This window comes from Netta rufina (assembly GCF_964035555.1).
Source record: "Netta rufina genome assembly, chromosome: 1".
In the NCBI taxonomy this organism is placed as follows: Eukaryota; Metazoa; Chordata; class Aves; order Anseriformes; family Anatidae; genus Netta; species Netta rufina.
In genome coordinates, this window is record NC_140123.1 from 177359403 (window position 1) to 177382510 (window position 23108).

Consider the following 23108-nt stretch of genomic DNA (forward strand, 5'->3'; position numbering starts at 1 on the left):
CACATGGAGTGCAGCATCCAGATCTGGGGCCCCCAGCACAAGAAGGATGTGGACCTGTTAGAGCAGGTCCAGAGAGGGGCCACAAATATCTGGAGCACTTCTCCTATGAAGAAAGACTGAGAACTGGGAAGGTTCAGCCTAGAGAAGCAAAGGTTCCAGGGTGACCTTATTGCAGCTTTTCAATACTTAAAAGGGGCTTATAAAAAAGATGGAGAACAACATTTTGCTCCGGCAGACAGGGCAAGGGGGAATGGTTTTAAATTAAAAGAGGTGAAATTTATATTAAAGTTTAGGATGAATTTCTTCACTCTGAGGGTGATCAGGCACTGGAACAGGCTGCCCCGAGAGGTTGTGGATGCCCCACCCCTGGATTTGTTCAAGACCAGGTTAGATGAGGCCCTGGCCAAACTGATCTAGTGGGTGGCTTCCCTGCTCATGGCAGGGGGATTAGAACTAGATGATCTTTAAGGTTCCTTCTAACTCAAGCTGTTATGTGATTCTATGATTCTTTGATTCTTAGATTCTTACCTTTGTAGGTCAAACTCGAATTCAACAGAACTTTTCATTTTACTGGTCTTATTTGTCTCGCTGATTTAATTCTTTCCAGGTTATTGTACCATTTAGTGATCAAGTACACTGGTACTAAAGAAGAAGTTTACCTTACATCTTGAATATATATTCAAGCTATTTTCCTTCGATTTATCCTTGAATGTGGAATACCAATATCAATCGGGATAATCCCAACCTTGGTCTGTCACACAGTGTTAAACTCTATCAATATCATGTCTGCCTTCAGAAAGAAAAGGTGTAAGATCTCAGTATCAAATAATAAATAGATACATAAATAAATAAACAACTATTTATTTATTTATTTATTTATTTTCACCAAGAAAATTATTTTACTCCTCCATTGGTATCCACTAACAATATTGAGCTCTTAGCTTTATTTTTAGTACTTCTGTTTTACTACAGCTGTATTTACAGATAAGATTGATTTCCTGTTTACCAGTTATGCATTTCAGGCCACACAACCATCAGATCTTTCTTTCTAATAAAATAGAGCATGCAAATCCTTTCCTGTATATGGACTGAAGGGGACTCATACTGTTTATACCACTCTTAAATATTTATTCACAGACTTGTCTCTGTCAGCTCAATTCTTACCTTTGTGTTTCTGTCCTTAGTCTTATGTTCACAGGAATACTGTCCCACCTTAACATCTCCTCTTCATTTAAAGTCCAAGAACACCTGTCTCTTTTGCAAAGCCACCTAAATTAATTTCCATGCCCCAAATTAATGAATAATAATATATTTTATCCTTGAAAAATAATCTAGTTGCTGAGGATTGAAAGGATCTACATACTAATTCTTGTAGATTTTCTGGAAGTGTCTTGTCAATAACAACATTTTTTAGTCATATTAGCTATAGCTGAGATGTGAAAGGAAGGGCATGTTTAAAACAATTTGCTCATGATGACCTTGGAAATCAGAAATTGAAGGAACCTTTTTAGTTTTCTAAACACATACCTGGTTTTGTTTTCATTTCTTTATTTCTATTTGCAATACTAAGGTAATAGTATTTTCTAAAACTGACAGAAGTTCATATGCATCATCTAAACTATATGCAGATATCATTTGAAAAGATCTTAACTCTTTTTAGTCTTTTTTTGTCAGACAGAGTCTCTGCTGACTCTCCATACAGTCTAAAATTGTCCAAATAGAGGACATACCTCCAAATAACAGCTTGCACAAAGAAGCTGACATTTTTTATTTTTTTTCCCCTCAAAAAGATGACTGATGCTGAGTCAAAAATGATTAAAAACAGACATGAAAAAGAGCTCTTTTAGAACATTCCTTGATAGTAAAAAGCAATACCTGTCTTGAAAAAATAATATCTGAATAGTGAGATCTCTCTTTCACATAGTCACACAGGAATTTATAAAATCATTTGATTTTTAATTTCTTGTTATTCCATATTCCCTCTATATCAATACAAAAATAGAACCAGATCAAAGGTCATATTGTTATACTTTATTGTTTGTTTGTTTGTTTGTTTTCCCAGTACATCAAATATCCATACATTAATGGTCATATACATCATCTGACTGAAAAAACTTGTTCTCATATCCTTGGGAGACTTGTGGTAGGTTGGTAGTTAATGACAAGTTGAGTGTGCATTCAGCCTGTTCTGCTGTACATATACATCATTAAGTTCCCCTTGTAAGATTGGCTGAAAATGCTTTGCCGTTTCCAGGTACTAGAATAGAAAGTATTCCAACTAAAAAGGATGGAATACATGTCAGATTTCTCTGTCAACTGCAGGTTCAATATATGTTAGTGGCCCTTCAAGCCAAGCAAGATCTTTGTTTCCTTAACAGCACTTTTGATCTCCTTCATTTTAGGGTTTTCTACTATTAAACACCATGTGCGACATTTTCATCTTTAGCTGACCTCATTGTTGATGTGGTCAACTACTCTATCTGTTTCTATAGGTATTCCAGAGATGTCCTGAAATTACAATGTTTGGATAACAATTAAGTGATTTTGGTTATTTGCTTTCCATTACCAGACCTCTTCATTTGAATTTTCCTGATGTAATTGATGTTATACGATGGTAAATGGTGTGGAGCTTGATTGTACCCCTTTACATTTGCATTGTTATTATTTATGATTAATAACAATTATTATTGTTGCTATTAATCATAATGTTTTCAAAATATCACAAAACTAACAACATCAATGTGCCTCATTGGAGAGCTTAGGAACAAGTCAAATGTGAAACAAAAAATTATTCCAATCATATTGCAAATAATTGTAACTAATAAATGCATCTGGTGTAAATCAATCTTTATATGAAGAGGGGAAAACGTAATGCAGAGAAGAACTGATGTTGTGAAATGGAGAACTGAGACAGATAGGACAGCAAGTCCTTCAGCTAATAAAGATAATTTTTGTGAAAAGTTTCTTGACATTCATGCTATTTTTTCCCTCTTTTGATTGCCTCCAATTTCACATAATTATATCACACTTGCAGAAACTGAATAATCTCTCTTCCAAGCATTTATTGCCTCCATGTATTGGATAGACCTTGCAAAGTGCAGCCATAAATGTTGAATTCTGGACAAATTCCTCTGCCCTGTACCAGTGAAAATCCAGGAAGTGAATGGATGCTAAGAGTTATTATATAGAACCTCATGTTGACAGAGGCTTATGGAATCTTACACCTGCTTAGTTCTCATTTGTTGGTGTGGTCTCCAAAGTTTGAGGATATTCTGTATTTAACAACTAAGTGGTATGGATTAAGCTGGCTGATTAAACCTACTAAGACTAATATTCTATCTAATATTTCTTCCCATAAATTTTGTGTTAAGGGCCATGTTTTATGTACTTTGAACACCTGTGCTCAAAGTGTTGTTTTTGCTGAGAATTTTGAGTTTGTAATAAATGCACAACCAGGTTGTAATCTGAATATATGCATAGAACAACAACAACAATAACAACAAACCTTTAGTAACGGCATAAAATATAAGTTTAATCATGCTTATGGGAAGAATATATTTACCTTGTTATGAAGAGAAAACTTCAAAACAAGTGAAACACAACAAGAACCTTCTAGGAAAAAATATTATTTGTCTAAGATTCCTTCCTTCCTTCCTTCCTTCCTTCCTTCCTTCCTTCCTTCCTTCCTTCCTTCCTTCCTTCCTTCCTTCCTTCCTTCCTTCCTTCCTTCCTTCCTTCCTTCCTTCCGTCCTTCCTTTTCTCTTTTCTTTTTTTTTTTTTTTCTTTTTATAATTGTTATTACTTTTAGCAGTTATATTTCTGTAATAAATCAAATTCTCCTTGCCTCTTATAAAAGGACAAAGGAGGGATGGTGACAGATGATTTTCTCCTCAAACCATAGTCTTTTTTCCTTAAACTTCTAAACAGCTGATTAAAACCAGATGATTAGGGTCACTTTCATAAATACATTGAGAAAACAAGTGTTTTATTTTTACATGTAAGATTTTTTCTTTAAATATAAAAATAAAATTATATTTACATTTCAGAAGCAACTATTAAAATAAGACTGTAGCAAAGTGGGATGTGTCTTTGAAAATTACATTTTTGTTGTTAACCTTAAAACATACTTCTTTTTTATTTATCAATGCAAAAACAGTGCTACAGGAAAATAATATCTTTATGCAGTACATCTATATTAAAAACTATAGTGCCGCCAACTATAGGAATTGAATTATTAATGCTGTTTTGGTGGCTGATGATGAATCTGCCTATCATCTAACAAGAAAAACCATATGGCTATATTTAACTTCTGTGTTTCCCCCTAATAAACAATGTGGGATTATTTCATAACAGCTGCAGCATTCACTTTAAAAAGTAAACAGTGACATATTTGCCATCTGGTTTAGTGACATTTTATGGTAGTTAAGAGCTGTCATTCTCTGGTAACTCCAGATTTACCACCTGAAGTTCACATTACAACTTTGATTAACTTAGCATTTGATATCTATACTGTAGAATAACCTGGCCAACGTTTTAAAGAAAGTCAGTACCTCAGCAGTTAAATTTATTTTTCTGGCCCTGGCACTACAATTCCTGCCTCTTTTTTTCTGTCCCTCATTGTAATCTATCTATGCACCACCATGTGTAATATATTCATTATTACGTGTATCATCAGAATAATATTAAGTACTGCTCAGTAGGCCCAGTAGGCCTGTGAGCTAATTTCACCTCTGATAAAAAAAAATAAAAAAAAAATAAAAAAAAAATTCCTTCATTATTGTCCAACTGGAGGACAATAAGGCTGGAGAAGAGGCCTGCACCCCTGTATTTATGGGAGTCCTGAAGTGACATTGAAAAGGCTAGTCTACTGGGCATGCCTTGCTTTATTAAATTGTGGATTTTTAAAATTAATGCAAATGCATGTCTATCTGAAATATTGTTTGCTGTTCATATTGGAGATATATACTCTGGTACTTCACAGAGTTCAATTAAATTAATATCATAGAGTCCCTATCTTTCCATTACTTAAGCATCTTTCATACTATTTGCTTTCCTCATGGTGTGCCTTACATTTTTATTTTATACAGTTACTCCATTTCCTGGTATATAGCATAGCTTCTGGGAAACCATTCATAACTAGAACACTTTAATGCCTATAATAAATATTTGTAGTATAAAATGTTTTATGTATAATCCTGTTCATTATAAAATTATTTTCTCCATGCATGTTTAGCTTTAGTGAGTTAGAAACACCACAGTATTCACGGAATACAGTACACCAAAAAAACAGTATGTTACACTGAACCATGTATTTATTATAAATATTTGGATAAATGGTTAGAAATAGAGAATTCTGTTTTACACAAGCGTGTGTGTACATGTGAATGTGTGTGTGCATCCACAGAACTTGCTACTGTTTTATTCCAGGGTAAAAATTTATCCTGAGTAAAAAATTGAATGGATTCAATTTTTTCAATGGATTCAATCTTCAGTGATTCCCAAGTCACTGGTAGACCACAAAAATTATGTTTCTAGTCCTCTAACAGTTCAAGAAAATTCCTTATATTTCCTGTAAATTCCTTTCTTCCTTTCTTAAAAGAACTTGATGAAAGATTAATTATACTCTCGCATATATATTCTCACTACCTCAAAAAGAAAAGGGGGGATGCAAATCATACGTCATACCAAATAATTCAGTATTTTCCCATGTTATTTTCAGGTTTTCCAGTTGGTAATTCAGCAAGTTTTTCTGTCCTGGTTTCATCTGGGATAGAGTTAAATTTCTTCCTAGTAGCTGGTATGGTCTTCTGTTTTAGATTTAGTGTGAGAATAATGCTGGTAACATACCAATTGTTTAGTTGTTGCAAAGCAGGGCTTACAAAGAGCCAAGGACTTTTGAGCTCCTTGTGCTGCCATGCCAGCAAGCAGGCTAGGGGTGCACAAGGAGCTGGGAGGGGACATAACCAGAACAGCTGACCCAGACTGGCCAAAGTGATATCCCATACCATGTGGTGTCGTGCTCTGCAACAAAAGCTGAGAATATTGGCTAGAGGTTGGGGGAGAGGGGCTCTGATCAGGATCTGGTTGGGCATCAATTAGGGTGGTAGCCAATTAGATTGTGCATCACTTGCTTTGTATATTATTTTATCATTATCTTTATTATTAATATTAGCAATATTTTCCCTTCCTTTTCTGTCCTCTTAAACCGCCTTTATCTCAACCCAAGGTTTTTTACCTTTTTTTTTTCTCATTCTCTCCCTCACCCCACTGAATGAGGTAACAGCTCTATGGTGCTTAGCTGCCTGCTGGGTTAAACCACATTTTCTTAACAGCATTATCTCTTGGTACACAGACTTTATGAGTATGTAGTCTAACAAGATTTCACAACAGATGAGAAAGTTACAGTTCACATCCATTTCACATCCATTTGAAAAATTATTATCTTAGTGTTTAATGGAAAAATGGTGGCAAATATTACCTAAGTGACTTTTTGGAACTGTTAAACTTTTACTGTTTGCCAAACAGAATGGCCAGGGACCTAACTTTCTGTTCTGGATTCTCTTTCAGGTCCAAGACAGTAAAATACTGTACTGTAATATTGTGTTTTAATTATAATTTTTATTTGACATAAATATTTTCTCAAATCTAAACCGTTATCTAAATAGTTCAATAAAATTACCATGTAGATACACTTTCCCTTCTCTCTTTATGGACCATATTATGATCTCCATATTCATGTTAGAAAGCATCGGTTATTTTCATGAGCAGTTTCTATGCAATTAAGTGTTTAGAGTCTGGACATAGAAGAGGGATTCAATAACTAAGGTTTCCTCAGCTTCTCATTTAGAACTCCATTTGACTGCCTTTATCCGTACAGTCTTGTGACATTTTTCTATATTGCAGACAATTTGTTCTCAAGAAACTTTAGATTTTATAGTGCTGTCTCTGATAATTCTAAAACAAATTCAATAGATTGCAGATAGTCACTCTGTACTTGAAGCAAGTATGAACAAGAAAGAATTGAAAAATTGCTTTTACTGTGTAACTGGCATGAGATAGCTGTTTCATGAGTTGTTAGAGCCACTGAGCAGAGTTCAACTCTGATTGTATGTTCAGAAGGGTCAGGTCAGGTGCACTCACCAGAGCTGACTGTGACTCTGCATGTTTTGTGTCCCCGTTCTGGAAATCCCTCTAATGTAAGTAATGTGTCTAATCAATTTTATCAATCTTTTTAATAATTCACAAAGTTTCTGCTGCATTAACTTTAAGCTGTCATCTCTTGCCCATCGACAGCACACCAGATCATTTAATTTTTTTTTTTTTTTTTTTTGTAATTTAGGTCTTAGAAGAGCAACACATAATGAATTAAGAACCAGGAGTGTCAAACCCTTGCAGTTTCTTACAATAAACTTGAGAGAAGTAACTATCACGGAACTGCAAACATCAAGATCCCCTTTCTGTCAGCCTTGCACTTTCTCAGACTGTGAGTGTTGCAGCTACTTCTGCCAATTTGGGGTTCATTTCCCTATTGTGATGGAATTGTTTTGTTTACACAAAAACTGTTCTGTGAACTTTTTATTTTTCTTGTCTTCTAATATCTTTTCCTTGCATCTTACTGAATATATAATTTATATTAGTTTATTCTGAAGAGCTCAGCAGCTTATGTGCAAATTAAACTATAATGCTATTCTTTTAGAAACCCATGCTAGAGGGAACTGTAGTCTGCTAATGAGTACTGAGGGACCATTTGTAGACTCCCAAGAAATTCAGAGCAGTTCAAACTTGTGAACATAATCTTCATAAAATGTTATGAGCTGTTGCATGTATTAGGGCAAATTAATACCTAAAATAACCATTTAAAAATCACTGGAATTAGTCTAGGGATGTATGTAGTCATGATGTAGGTGATTCCCACTTATAAATCAACAACAACAACAACAACAACAACAACAAAAACAATAATAATAATAATAATAAAGCAATTTGTTTCAATATCATTTAATTAAATATGCAAATATACATAAATATGTAAAGCAGAGTGGAACTAGGGTCTTTTTTTTTTTTTTCTCCTTAGCACATGGCTTAGTATACAGAACTCCGATAGATGTAATAACATATATAGTTCTTTACATTTTTGCATTTATATAACTTTTTTTTTTTCCAATTAAAAAGTTCTGTTCTTAAGAACCTTTTTATTATTATTTTATTTTATTTTAAATAGTTTATTTATTTTAATTTATTTTATTTTTTTCCTAAGCTCATTTTGTCAAAACTTCATTAAAAAAAATATTTTTCAGATCCAACATGTACTGTTGTTAAACAAAAATGGAAAGAGGGCACCCATCAGGAACACAAGAGAGGTAGACCAATTTTCCCTGCTGTATTATAAGACAAAATAATCTTCAATAAATGCTTACAGTGAATTGTTCTCTTTCAATCTCACTAACTGGAACTTTAATTTACAAATATCTTGAATTACTTTCAGGGAACAGAGAGACATTATAACCACATGATTAGGGCACCAAGATAAATAGAAGTTCAAGTCCCTTCTCAACCTACTACAGCACTACCATTTTGCCCTCTAAGGTCTATTCACTCAGCCTAGCCATGTGTGACAGACCTCTGAGCAATGCAATACTTTGAGCTGGAACTGCTTGAGTGGATCCTGAAAATGAGCATCCTGAACTCTACTAAAATAGCCTTCAAAGGCTATGTTCGGTTTCCTAAGTAGAGGCATCTAGTATTTGAGATTACTTGGGGATGTGAAACATCCACAGAGAGTCACAGAAAATATAAAGCAATTGTTTACTGGTTTTCACAGACAACACAGAGTTAAAATTTAGCAAGCTATTAGCCTTTTAGCAACCTATTAGACTATAAGCTGTGTGTTCATTATGCCTGCTAAGGTTTCGGAAGGGTTGATCAGATGTTAACAAGTTGACATTTTCCACCTTCTCTGTTGACAGTAATGGCAGTGTTTTACAACTGGGCTAACTCCTGTCCCCACCTCACCCCCTTTCTTTTTTTTTTTTTTTTGTTTCACCTTTAGGATTTTATACCTTCATACATTGGATATGGTTTACATTGCTTGTTTTTAAATGAATTGTATTAAGGTACAATTAGACTGGAATTTCAGCAGGCAGACATGTTGGCCATACAAGGAGTTTCTTGATAAATTTAACCACAAAAAGAGAGCATGCAAGTGGTAAAATCAAGGACAGGTAATGAGGGAGAAGCGTAAGATTATTGGTTAGGTAGTTAGGGAAAAATTTAGTACTAAATTCACCTGAAGCTATGATGATTGAAGGACAAGAATGTTAAAAAGACCATATGCTAGCTGCAAAAGGTAGTCCAGGAAATGTAGGCAATATAAAGAAAGACAGTATACTGTCAAATACTTTACACTACCTCTCCTCACCCTCTTTTTTTTTTTTTTTTTTCTTTTTTTTTGGTCTTCACATGCGAGTTATATGCTTGTCATGCAGAAGATTGAGAGCAAAGTTGCAGTTCTCCCTTAATCACCTGGCACACAGTTTCTGGGTTTTCCTTATACCCCTAGTTGATCTAACTTCCCTTTTATCCATTAACTGCCTCTGTAGACTTTGCTCCCACTTACTGTTAAGCAGGTGTCCAGACAGACACTGTAGACAGACAGGAGACTGGTGCTCCCTAACCAGCAGTGAGCAGAAGACCAACAATGAAGACCTTTTTTAAACAAGAACCTGCCTGTGACAAAAGAGTTAACAAAAACTTTTAGCTGTGGCAGACCACAGAAGCTGTAACGAGTAACTGAAAGCTCATTTTTTAACAAAAAAAAAAACAACAAAAAACAAACAAACAAACAAAAACAAAAACAAAAACAAACAAAAAAAAGAAGTAATAGACAAATAAGCAAACAAGTTCCATAGAAAGCTTGGAGCAGGGATGGATGGGGGAATGAATGGAAGAAGTATAAAAGCTGTGGACAAAATAAACAAAAGAATAATGCACGTCATAAGAAAACTTTGTCTAAATAAGTAAATACACTATCAGATGACAAATAAATATCTAAGAACCATCAGAAAAACAAACAAACAAAAACACTCATCCCCCACTACACCATCTGCTAAAAATCAGGAGGATAAAAATAAGAAAAGGCTGCTCCAAACCCAGACACAACTTTTCCTGCAACCAAAAACCTGCCAAAGTTGTGTGTTCTTTCACTATTTTGTTTAGGTTAAGGGAAAGATTGTTTGTTTTAAATACTTCAAACTTCTACTTTCTCTAGGATTGCTCCTTTAACAGATCTGTAAATACGAATCGATATAATCTCTGTTCTTTGCTTCAAAGCATATTTCTTCTGTAGGTAACATGCATGGTATCTTTGCATCGCTGGTACTACATTCTTGTGTCGAGCACCTATTTTTTCATATTTATCTGTGATAAATAATTTTTCAAGGCTAAAATGCACTTTTTGACATTGGTTAGGCTCCTTTTGTAATGATTTTGTTTTGATCTTCTGAATTCAGTATCAGTCATTCCAGACCAACTGGCTACAAGAACAGTGCTGACAATGCAAGCTGTCTTATACAGTTGGTCAACACTGAACAAAGAATCACACTGGGATTTGCACATACACAAAAACATAAGCCAAAATGTCAATAGTCAATTGTTTGAGGATAGGTCATGTAGGCAAACTATCCCTGAGGTTTCCTTATTTTCACATTTAAGGGCTGTCTAGTCTCTTCAAATAAAGTCTGTGGTGGATATAAAGTTGAACTTTGTGTCAGCCATTTCATTAAAGAGCTGCAACTTTATCTACAGAAGTTTTGGAGACAAATTTGAAATTGGAAGACCTAAAGTTTTGGCAGTCATAACTCTTGCACTCAAAACTCACCTTTTGTATATTCATATACATGTATATAAGGATGTTTATAGGTATGCATATGTAGATGCATACTTACATGCATCTACATATAAACCACATAGATATATATGTATGAGTATGTAGATGTATATAAACATACTTCTATACAGTTATATTTAAATATACAGATACACCTTCACCCTTGTCTTTCAAACATTGCAATCACAACAATATCAGGTACCGTCCAGGTAGGTGGCACTTCTTCCATGTAACATAGCATATTAACTAGACTGCTGATAAAATCGACTATGAAAAATGTTTGCATGGGAGTGGGTGTCTGATGGAAAGCTCAGTGATAATTTAATATGAAGAACAAATAACAATAGGAAATGTGAAGTGGAAAGGCTAAAATACATATTGAAGCTGAAATGTTTCCTCTGTTTCAGGGTAATTGAAGAGATCTTGCTAAGGAGAAGAATTTTCATCACTTTTATCTACTTTGAAGTTTCTTATACTCAATGAAAAATGTCAGTAAATGAGAAGTGGAAGCAAGATACTTTCAATAATTTACCATCAGTTCTGGCTAACAGGGGAGGTCCCGGTTAACTAGAGGTTGGCAGATGTGATCCCAGTCTACAAGAAGGGCAGAAAAGAGGATTCAGGAAAATACAGGCCTATCAGTCTGCCTTTGGTACCAGGGAAGTTTATGGGGGAAACCCTCTTGAATGTCATCACAAGGCACATCAAAGACAACTAGGTAATCAGATCCAGACAGCATGGGTTTAAGAAGGTCAGGTCCTGCCTAACTAACCTGATCGTCTATGATAAGATGACCTGATTAGTAGATGAGAGAAAGGTTGTGGATGTTGTCTACCTGGATTTTAATAAAGTGTTTGACGCCATTTCCCACAGTATTCTCACAGAGAACCCAGCTGCCCATGACTTGGACAGGTGTACAGATGTTCTGGGTGAAGAATGGACTAGATAGCCAGGCTCAAAGTATCATAGTGAATGGAGTTCAATCCAGCTGGTGGGTGGTCAACAGTGAGCCAGTACTTGGGCTAGATTGTTTATTTTTGTCAACACCTTTGGTGAGGGGATACAGTGCACTCTCAGTAAGTTTATGGGTAATACCAACCCAGGCAGAACTGTTAATCTGCTTGAGGGTAGGAAGGTTTTGCAGAGAGATCTGTATAGATTTGGCAAGATCAGTGGATCAAGTCCAGTTGCATGACATTCAGCAATGCTAAGTGTTACATTCTGCCCTTGGATTATAACAACCACATGCAGTGGTATAGGCTTGCTGAAGAACAGAAAGAAAGCTGCCCATCAGAAAAGGACCAGGGGGATGCTGGTCGACAGCCAGCTGGACATGAGCCAGCAGTGTGCCCAGGTAACCAAGAAGGCCAGTCTGGCCATTCTGGTCTACATTAGGAGCCACTCAGGAGGACTATAAGGATGTTGCGAGGCTGTGCAGGGACAAAATTAGGAAGGCCAAAGCTCATCTGGAGCTCAATCTGGCTACTGCCGTTAAAGATAACAAAAAATGTTTTTATAAATACATCAACACAAAAAGGAGGACTAAGGAGAATCTCCATCCTTTACTGGATGTGGGGGGAAACTTACTTACAAGAGATGAAGGAAAGGCTGAGGTGCTTAATGCCTTCCTTGCCGCTGCCATTAGCCGCAAGAGCAGTTGTTCTCTGGATACCCAGTACCCTGAGCTGGTGGAAGGGGATGGGAAACAGAATGTGGCCCTCATAACACATGATGAAATGGTTGGCGACCTGCTACAACACTTGGATGTACACAAGTCAATGAGGCTGGATGGAATCCACCCAAGGATACTGAGAGAACTGGCAGAGGAGCTGGCCAAGCTGCTTACCATCATTTATCAGCAGTCCTGGCTATCTGGGGAGGTCCCAGTTGACTGGCAGCTAGCAAACGTGATGCCCGTCTACAAGAAGGGCCGGAGGGCAGACCCGGGAAACTACAGGCCTGTTAGTTTGACCTCAGTGCCAGGGAAGCTCATGGAGCAGATTCTCTTGAGAGTCATCACGCAGCATTTGCAGGGCAACCAGATGATCAGGCCCAGTCAGCATGGGTTTATGAAAGGCAGGTCCTTCTTGACAAACCTGATCTCCTTCTATGATAAAGTGACGCGCTGGGTGGATGAGGGAAAGGCTGTGGATGTGGTCTACCTTGACTTCAGCAAGGCTTTTGACACCGTCTCCCACAGCATTCTCCTCAAGAAACTGGCTGCTCTTGGCTTGGACTGGTGCATGCTTCGTTGGGTTAGAAACTGGCTGGATAGCCGGGCCCAAAGAGTCGTGGTGAATGGAGCCAAGTCCAGTTGGAGGCCAGTCACTAGTGGCGCTCCCCAGGGCTCATTGCTGGGACCGGTCCTCTAATATCTTCATTGATGATCTGGACGAGGGCATTGAGTGCACCCTCAGTAAGTTCACAGATGACACCAAGCTAGGTGTGTGTGTCGATCTGCTTGAGGGTAGGAAGGCTCTGCAGGAGGATCTGGATAGGCCGGACCGATGGGCTGAGGTCAACTGCATGAAGTTCAACAAGGTCAAGTGCCGGGTCCTGCACCTGGGATGCAATAACCCCAAGCAGAGCTACAGGCTGGGAGATGAGTGGTTGGAGAGCTGCCAGGCAGAGAAGGACCTGGGAGTGATGGTGGATAGTCGGCTGAATATGAGCCAGCAGTGTGCTCAGGTGGCCAAGAAGGCCAATAGCATCCTGGCTTGCATAAGAAACAGTTTGACCAGCAGGGCTAGGAACGTGATTGTCCCCCTCTACTCGGTTCTGGTGAGGCCACACCTCGAGTCCTGTGTTCATATTTTTTGGGCCCCTTACTACAAGAGGGACATGGAGGTGCTCGAGAGAGTCCAGAGAAGAGCAACAAAGCTGGTGAGGGGTCTGGAGAACAAGTCTTACGAGGAGCAGCTGAGGGAGCTGGGCTTGTTCAGCCTGGAGGAGAAGAGGCTCAGGGGTGACCTTATTGCTCTCTATAGATACCTTAAAGGAAGCTGTAGCAAGGTCGGGGTTGGTCTGTTCTCCCATGTACCTGGTGACAGGACGATGGGGAATGGGCTAACGTTGCACAGGACAGTGCAGGACTAACATCAGCAGACAGTGCAGGACTAACATCAGCAGGAATATATATTGCCCTCACTGCGGAACCATGCCTCAAGTGGGAACTCTACTTTTCTTGGCATTCATTCAGGGCTGCCTCCCCATCAGCAGAGTGGCTTTGCTGCAACACCGCTTCTACTGCCTGCCTGTGATTTTGAGACTCCTGATCTCAGTGCCACAGCACACACTCGCTCTTGGTTTATTCAGTGAGGTAGATGCACAAGCAGTTGGCTTGAAAATTGAGTGGAAACTAACAAGTGGGATGGCTTTCTCCTTTTCTAAATGAGGTCATCTTATCTGAGGTCATCTTATTTATGGGTATTTGTACAGAAGAAAAGGGAAGGCAGAAGGTTAGGACAGATTTTCCCTTCAAAATAATGCCTGAGTGTATTTCACTGATTTCCTCTCTTTCCATTGTTTGGCTAAGAGTTAGGAAAATCTGAAGAGGAATTATGGTCTTATGTGTGCTGAGGAGAAAAATGTGTTTTTAATTAATTCCTTTTAGATGTACTGACCCTCATTTTATGGAAGCACAAATTGAAACTTTCGTTTCACTTGCTACAAGATGTGGGAAGAAGCCAGCTATACCAGCATCACAGCTGTTCACTTTTTTTTTTTTTTTTTTCCAACTGGCCTCACACCCAAAGCCATCTTTTTCAGTGTTAGCCAGCCAGAATAACACTGAGCAAGTGTAGGTTTGGTCAAGATTTGGTGTGGTACTGAGATAGACTGGACCTCTTATGGATTTTGAAAATTTTGCTCTGAAAAGGGAGAGAACAGGCAGTGATATACATAATGATACAACATGGTCTACATGGCTACAGCTTTTTAAACACAAAATTGTAAGCAGTTTATATATCATGAACAACTTGAATAATTGCATTTCTTTACCAGAACCTTACCGGTTCTGGTAATTAACCTCATTCTTAATTGGGGTTAGCAAAGGGTCCAGTGAAGTATTCACATGCTCTTTGCTACTTCCTTTCATTTACACCAGTTAAGAATATCACCCAAAAGTTTATGCAATTCTATCTTTCAGTGTTACACTGATCATATTCACTTTATATTCTGGATTTTTAATAAGGAGAATGAAAATGAATTGCTTTAGGAATTTTTAATTAAAATATTCTATTTAACTTTTGAAGAGTTAAATGATATAGGAAATCTTATTAAAATATTTTAACAAATATTAATTTAATATCAATTTCTTCTGAAAATAGAATTTTTAGCCCAAGGTCCAAATAAGTTCTGCAGGATACTTTTCATTGCTTCTTTCTGATTTCAGATCATCTGCCAAGCCTTACCAGATAGATCCCCAAGCTCGGAGTCTACTTATCTATCAGAGCTCACTCACTCCAGGTTGTCTGCTCCATGAGCTACACTGGAAACTGACCTGAATACTCCATTATACTGCATTGCATTTACCAGTGTTGTTGAAACAATGGCAATTATATTCAAGAAGTTTTATAGATAAAAAAAGAAAACCACTTTCATGTTGAAAATAATGTTTTATTCCTAAGAGGAAGGAATAGATATAAAACCCAGAACTGTCAAAGTCCCTCACTTTGCACAAGAATATTTTACGATATTTTTTTGAAAACAAACAAACAAACAAACAAAAAACAGTTAAACATTCTGTTAAAATAATTTAGCTCTAACTGAAAATCAGTGTTTTTAAAACTCTTTTTCATTACTAAAAAATTTAAATTACAAGGCAGATTTGGCTTTATTTTATACTGCTGCTTTCTTAATATCTTACTCTCCTCTAGGTAATTTTAAAGCTAACTTAAAAACTTCAGTATTAAAGCTGATAACAATCCAGCAAAATTCCACTGATGGACAGTATTTTTGTAACATTTGTTTTATGCTCATTGCTGCCAGCTACAGCTAAAGAGAAAATAAATAGTTCAGGGTGGCAAATTTCTGCAATCAAAGAGAGACTAGTACAGACTTCTAAAAGTATTTAGAAGATATATCTAAAGGTATATTTCAGAATAGCAAGGCGAAAATTATTTCATTTTAGCTCTGTTAAGTATAAGTAAAGCATTTTCATTTACCTATCTAAACTCAAGTGCATTCATATATTTATTAATTACAACTGGGATCCCTTACTTTTCAGTGCAAGTTTTAATTTCCATAGATTCCAAAAGAATCTTCTAGCTGTTTACGTACCCCCACAATACAACCTATATGTATCTGAAATAGAATCAGTACTCATAAGAATTGCCTTACTCAAAGATGTTTAAATAAATCGAGAGTAAAGTATTCCCCAATTATTTTAAAAATAATTTATTTCAATTTTATTTAAAGATGACTTTTTTTTTCTGTTTTCTTCTTGAAAGTATTAGACAAAATAAAAAATAATAATTTATATTTTATATAGACTTTCAAGAATTAATCTTTGTTTTTCATTAGAAGTAACATATAGTAACATATTCAATTGATTTACATTTTTTTTTTTTTTTAATTATTTTCATTTTGATGCTTGTCTTATTCTTACTACTAGTTTCCCAGGAATATATTAGTTTTGACAAGAAAACTTCCTAGGCAATAAATAAATAAATAAACAAAAGTCTGGTAATCTCTCTATAATTCTCTATTGAAAAGCATATATAAGCAGTTTATTGTGGTTCACTGGGGTCTTTTTGCCAGTTTTGCTCTTTTAAGCAGCTCAAAGGAAACTGCAGACTAAACTAATATCAACTTTTTAATTCTTGCTTGTGAGACACTTTTCTATCCCTGCAAAGACATTTTGTTCCACATAATGTAAGTAAAACTGGAAGAGTTAACTTCCACAGCATTGAGAGACTTTAATTGTATTAGCTGCTGACAGGAGGATAATATTTTTAAGTAACATAAAATCAGTTCAGCGATTGACAGAGCACACATACAATAAAGTCAATGTAAGAAAAATTCAAAGTAGAGGAAGACATTCAAGCAAGCTGAGAGGAATTATTTTTTTTTCTGAATAATCATGAAAAATATAGGCAACCAGGTGGCTAAAATGCAAATATACAGAAAAACAAACAAATAAATAAATAAATACACACACACACAAATTTTAATCTCTTTCTTCTTTGCATTTACAGTTGTGGAGTCTTAAGTCCCCATGAGAAAAGGAGTATAAATATTTAGTTGATGTCAGTTTATTTCTCTTCATCTTCATATGACATAACAGGTACTCTTATGGGCAATAATTTGTAATCTTTGTTTAAGAAGTAGATTGAGTTTCGATATGATTCTGAAATATATGCATTGTTCTTCTAGCATATCAGACCCCTAAAATATGGGGTTACCACCTCTCAAACATGCTGTGTAGAGATAACTCTGATTTTCTTATTTGCCATCTCTTTTTTGAGCCTCAAAAATTGAAATCTGGAAAGATATTTTTTTAAACTAAAACAAAACTAGAAAGTCACTGTGATCACAAATCATAAATAAAATCTGAAGTGTTGCCAGAATAATGCAAACTGTGAATTGAAAATTCTGATTTAAAGCAATAAAGGGAACAACATATTCTGTCATTTTTAATCAAGAAAAGCTGCATCCTGGAACTGGATGTTTAAGAAGGTTTCCCTGGTCATTATTGTACACTAATCCAAAGGCTATTTACAGTCTGCCTCTGCTCAATAAAATGCTGAAAGTGCATTTTCTATGCATAGCACTGAAGTTTACATTCAGGATCATCAGCTCAGCAGGCTGAGGGTGGTGTGGAATGGAACATCGTAGAAATGGAGATTAATCTATGTTTTTCCTTGGTTTATACTGCTTGCTATGTGCACTTCTGTAAACAGACCGGGGTGAATTCATACCTGTGCAGGTAATTTCCCAATGTAATATTTAAGGAGGATTTTGTTAGGCGAACACTTTCACTTACTGAGGATAATATGATTTGTGTATCTCCCTTGTATATCTTTCAGCCTCATTTACTATGTATGTATGTAACAGACTGTTATTCATTGACACGGTAAAATGGAATATGGAGATCAAACTCATAACAAGAGCTTAAGAGTTTAGTTTAGTTTAGTGCAGCTCTGTGAGAAGATACAGACTCAAGCCATCAAAGCTGGTTGGATGACTGCTGAAGTCCATACCAATTCAAAATTTAAAGCAGCTTTTCAGCTTCCAGTTTTGAATCCAGCTAAAATAAGCCCACAGTCCAGTGGAGGCAAAAGGGAAAAGAGAATAGGCTTCAAGCATGGAAGGTATTTTCAACAGGTTTAAATAACCAGCTGAATAGGAGTTAGTCTCTAGCAGTTGGTTTGTGTGACAATACAGATGATTCCTTGACTAAAGGAATGGGGAAATCTCTAACACTACTATCTGAGGGACTCTAACCCTGAGGAATTCATGAAACTTGACATTTCAAGAAACTAGTCCATTTATACACCTCCCACATGTCCTCTATCAGGTAAATTATACTTCTACCAGTTTTGTTGCATTTGGAAACAGCAAGTATGGTTAGAAACTGTAAAAAATACCTGTGCCATTCTCATAAATTAATATAAACAATTTGGTAAAGAGTAAACAACAGGTATTAGTAGTTTACCTTAAGTCACTGGAACTTTGTTAACTTCTTTTTTGTAATTTAAGCAGTTTCAGTAAAACTTTTCTTTTTTTTTTTTTTTAAATAGAGATCTTGCTTGTCTGACACTTCATGGCCATGAATGGAGAACTGGGATTAAAATGGCTTCTACACTGAGTTAACCTTAAAACAAATGGGAACATTTCAACTAATTGATTTAGGGCTGCCAATAACTCTCTGTAGTCCATTCTATTTTTGGAATTATATGTTTGTATAAGACCTTTTCCAGCACGAATTTTGTTTTGACTTTATCCTTCTTGATCCTTCCACACACTATATTGATTAACATGGCTTTTTCAGACTCTGCTTTGCACTGATGTTATTATGCATCTTGTTACCTTAGCATATACATTCAACAGTATTTTAAACTAATTCATTTCCTGAATTTTATCTTGCATCCAAAAAGTTATCATATACGCTATGATCAGTTTTGTCACACTAACTAGAAATAAATAACTGACACCTAAAAGCATTTTTATTTCTTAAGTATCTCATTTCCTTATTTATCATGTTATTTTAAGGTATTTACGGAAGTCTTGATTTTTTCAGACATTTTCTTGGTTCATAGTGCTTAGCACCTTTAAAATAATGGAAAGTTATTTGACTTCAAATAACTCCAAAATAAATAACTCCAAATAAAATTGAACAAAACTTTTTATTATATAGAAAGATAGCTACAAATGTCTTAGGAAACATTTTTTGGGTGTGTGCTATTGAAAATTGTTGCTATCTTGATTATGATTCATCATATAAAATCCTACTGTTCCTACTTTGTTGACATGTTCTTGTTGACATGTAGACAGGGCATCTAATGCCACTATATATTATCTTGATAATTTTGCTGAGGCAAAAAGATAGTGCCATGCCGACACACACAGCCAGCAGCCAAGATTTAAGTGATTTGATAGAGTCTCTGTAGAGGTGGAAGCAGTCTAGTTTTTCAGTACAGCATGTGACTGCAGTAACATGGAGGAGGAAATATTGTAGTAACAATGCAGTTATGCTTGTGCTTAAAGTAGTTGCATATATATATATGCATATATATATAGTAGAATATTCTATATATTTTGGATAGAATAAAACAAAGTATGAGTGTTAACTTAGTGTTAACTTACACTTTAGCACATGTGAAGGGACCATTTGTTTTATTCCTTGATTATTTTTTCTCATCTTAAAGAAGGTCATTACATTAATTTCACTGTATCATTTCCCATAGAATCTGTTTATAGTGTGGCTCTTGCATACATGTCTTTGGTAGGTTGCTTTCCTTCATCTTTTTTTTTTTTCCTTCCTTATTTATTATCAGAGGCTTTTTGTTGTTGTTGTAGTTGTTTTTTTTTCCTTTTTTTTTTTTGTTTGTTTGTTTGTTGTTGTTTTTTTTTTTTCTGCAATTTTATTTAATCCTGTACAATTTCTGTGAATAAACTGATAATATACTCTGTATGAAGACAATACAAGCAGTAGTGTAACTATCCAGAATCCTCATCTGTTACTCATCTTTTTTGCAACAGAACCATTCACTGCTAGGAGGAGGACCACCTTCTATGCATGTCTGGTGCCCTGGAAAAAAACTTCTACTTTTTTTAGCTTCTCTCTTACATTTTCAAATACAAATTCAAAATGATTTTTTTTTCTTTCCTATATTCATATTTTCATCACCCTGACTTGTGACACTGGACACTCTCATTCTCTTAGTACATCAGGAAAGCTGTGATTTTTTTTTGTTTTGGTTTGGTTTATTGTGTCTGTTATCCCTATTATTGTTATTATTTTAAAATTTGGATTATTTCTATGAAGAACAAGGAAGGAAAATAAATGTTTACTGTAAAAAATTTAAATTCAACTACTAGAGACTTTTCTAACAGATGTTCTGCTATAGCTGGAATTTTGATTAACTACTCTCTTTTGTTAGTTCATCTGCCTCCATATTTCAGAAAAATCATTTGCAAGGTTCTATTGACTCTCCTCACAGTGATGGTGAACACTCTGTCCATGAGAAAATTATTCTCTGCTTGATTTTCAGCTCTGTTTTTGTTTATCCCTCGGAAGCAAGCTCCAAACACTTGTTGGAGCATGTGGCAGATAGCTAATGACTCATAATGATAGACTCGTAAACAAGCTAATGTATGCTAGGGAGGGTTTTCTTCTTCTAGAATACCCTACCAGAGGCATGCCCTTCCTCATCTTTTTTTCTTTGTTGGTGTTATGTTCAAAGTGAAGGAAAGATACTTTCAGAGAGACCTGTTTTTTGAACCATGTCCCTCAATTTTAAATGAACATGATACCTGACAAATTTGATCAAGAAAACAAAACTGTGCTTGTGAGGTATGAAGCCTCCCCTCCATCTGGAGTTTTGGTTGGTGGTAGAATAAACCAGCAGGAAAAATGGATCTTAGCCCTGCACAGGCAAATCTGCGACAACCACAGACTCCCTTTGGATCTCTTTTAGAAGGAAGAGTATAGCTGCCAGAATACAACACAGCTGTTGCACAAATATATATAATAGAACAATCCACAAATATAACATCCTACTATTTCATGGACTTATAGATGCACTGAATCACCACTGTTCTGAATAGTGAATGGAAGTACTGTTGAATATGTTTACTTTCTATGTACGGACTATATTATTATATATCATGCAGGACTAATTAGATTGTGGCTCAGCACCAGACAGAAAAGATGCCTATTTGCTTTGTAGTGCTGGCTGCAATCTGGAGTCCTTGGTGATTCTTGTGAGGAAATACTGCACCTCCCTAAGGCATGCTTGCTTTGGTACAAGCTGGATGGCCGCTGGAAAGCAGAACTACAGGAAAAAGCGTGCCTGGCACAGGTAGAGTGTGATTAACTCTGTTGACTCACAGTCAACTCTGGTGATTAAGGGAGATGTGTTTCCCTTTATTTTAATCTGTCTCCACTGTAGAATTTATTGTTTTGTCTTTTGAAACTTACTTTTTTCCTTTGTTTTTGTGTTATAGTAAAATGTAAGTTTAGATACGGAGAACATGATTTTGTTAGTTGTAGTGTGCTCACTTTAATAACAAGTTGCAGGCATCTTCACCTCAAAGCTGTGGCATATTTGGAGTCCTCTCAGAGAAAATTGTATGCGTACTGAGAGCAGGGAAGTTTTTAATCAGTGATATAATAACTTTTTTTTTTTTTTTTTTTTTTTTTTTGTGATAAGGAAAAGCATTAGATACTGATAACTGGATCGATGGGTTTTCTTGGCATGTTGTTTCCTTCAGTAGTGCTAATATCAGTAGCTGTCATTCAGAGGAACAGATAAAAGTTTGCAGATGGCAAATAAAACCCTCACTAAATTAATAACATTGAGACTTAACATCAAGAAACACAAATTCATGAGATTTGAGGTGAATAAACTTCCATGATCATACAATAGTATAATGTAAGAAAAGACCTAAATGGCACAAAGCGTTAATAGAACTGTGTCCAGAGTCCCTTTTATCTCTTTGAACAAGAGACATTGGAGGTACTGTACAACACATGGCCAGCTTTCCAATTCTTTTTATGTGTAGTATACAAGGGAGAGCCAGATGCTTTATCATGTTCTTTTGCTGAGAGCCAAAGCTTTAGAGAATTAAGAATTCAATGTCATGAAAATAACCTTTGAGCTACTTTTTTTTTTTTTTTTTTTTTTCCTGAATAGATCCTGCCTAAAAAGTATCCATTCTGGCTTCCTTCATTGGTGTTCTGACTGCCAATAAAAGATGCTGAACTTCCTAGAAAAAGCCTTGAAAATCAAAATGTGCTAAGCTAGTGACAAAACAGTTTGGAGGAATAAGAAAATTGAATCAGGGTGACAGACAAGGGGAAAGAAAGGATGCAGCTTCTGGCTAAGCATGAAGGGAAATCAAGTTCATTGGAGATGAATTTGAAAGTCAGTAGAAGAAGAGGAAACTACTGTGCAAAGTGCTGTTCAACAGAGGAGAAGGAATGTGTGGGCAGGAACTAAAAGCAGCAGAAACAGGAGATGAATATCCTGAAACCTCCATACAAATTATGATCCAAACAAAGACCATAAGAAAAATAGATAGCTCAATATATAACACCTATATACATATATATAACCTATATACAATATATAACACCTAATATATAGCACCTTCAGAGGCAAGCAAAGGAAACAAAATATCTGGAGGCCACAAGCTGGGAGGGAACAAGACAGAATGTGGTTGGTGTTGGGTATGCAATGACCATTTTAGAGATATCAAGAAAGAATATGGAGAGGAAGGAGAGGGACATGGGAATAATATCCTGGGTGGTAACTGAAGTAATAAGATGTGTGCAGATGATACAATGAAGTGGGAAAGGAAGGAGCATTACAATTGTGACATGTCACTGGAAGAGTGGAAAAGATGACAAGCATGTTTTTTTGAAGTGGAAATGTGTGTGCATGGGTAGGGAAGGGAATTAAACTGGAAAAATGAGAAAACAAAGCTAGAAACAGTCCAATATGGCAGGGGAAGCAATCAAATGCAGCTGCGACAAAAGAGTAAACCTAAGGATATA